Source organism: Centruroides sculpturatus, unplaced genomic scaffold (genome assembly GCF_000671375.1).
Source record: "Centruroides sculpturatus isolate CEXI.00-Female unplaced genomic scaffold, Cexi_2.0 scaffold40, whole genome shotgun sequence".
NCBI classification, from domain to species: Eukaryota; Metazoa; Arthropoda; class Arachnida; order Scorpiones; family Buthidae; genus Centruroides; species Centruroides sculpturatus.
In genome coordinates, this window is record NW_019384602.1 from 936727 (window position 1) to 938044 (window position 1318).

Here is a 1318-nt window from a genome sequence, read left to right on the forward strand (position 1 = left end):
GTTGTTGTTCGGGATACAGTTAAGGTTTTAACAAAGTTCGAGCGAATACATAATTAGCAAAAAAAAAGTTGAAATAAAGTGATTAAACAAAAATTATTACAAATATCGTAAATAACAGTTCACAAATGCATATATAGAGATATTTTTTGAAGGGGGAAATGGTCTTCACAATTTGAAATCGATCGAACACACAGTGCTCGAATGCTAGCGTAAACGCTCGCCATCTATCGTAGGATAAATGCCAGAAACCTTCGCGGGAGTGTATTATTAAAAAACTTTCCAAAGCTTCGTGGCAATCGTACTACGCCAGAAACCTTCACAGGAGTATATTAAACAACTTCTCAAAGTTTCACGGCAATCGGATAAACGATGTGGTAATGCATACACACACACACACACACACACATACATTCATTTTTATATATATAGATAGCTGACTTTTTTGTCGTTAAATGGGAGCTACTGTACTACTAATAATGTCTTGTTTACGATGTTTGCCATCAATTTCAAAATTTTAGATATCATGCAACCTTATTAGCATATCATACAGCATATCATACAGGGAACGTTTTTCTTGTATGAGGATTATTTCAGGTTGCCAGACAATTTTTCTTAAAATCATATAAATCGAATATGATTTCAGATTAAGATCCCTGTTATACTATATTAATATATGAAAACTGGCTTCAAACTCATTAACTGGTCTGTTTTGTATTAACTATGTTATTGTGTATCTATTTACCTGTTTTTCAATCGGTAATGGGGAATTTTTTTGGAATACCAACTGTCACTGCACAGAATTCTAATAATTTTATAATACAGTACTTTCAACCTTAAATGAATTTTATAATACAGTACTTTCAACGTGTTAAATGAAATTTAAAACGTGGAATTTTACAATGTCTGTGTTTAAATTTTATGAGTCAATAAATTGTATTGCTTCTTAATTTTTTACGTTGTTAGACACTTCGACAATTTTTTGGAATTTGACTCAATGAGATTTCACAGTATTTAAGTGTTAGCTTTATACAGTACTAGCTGTTACCCGCGACTTCGTCTGCGGAGGTTTTGCAAGCAAACTCCATTTCATTCAATATTTCAATAACCATAGTAATTGTTAGGTCTATATAACACCTACCGCTGAAGAGAATTGCCGAGAATCAAACGAACTATTTTCAATTTGATCAATTTTCTGGAGCGTTTACAATCGTTCTATAATCGAACCAATATGCAATAACAAATTCGAATTTAAAACGGTTCGAACATTTTTAAAATTGAAATAGATAAAAATATTTATAACAATGTCTGAAATGTTATC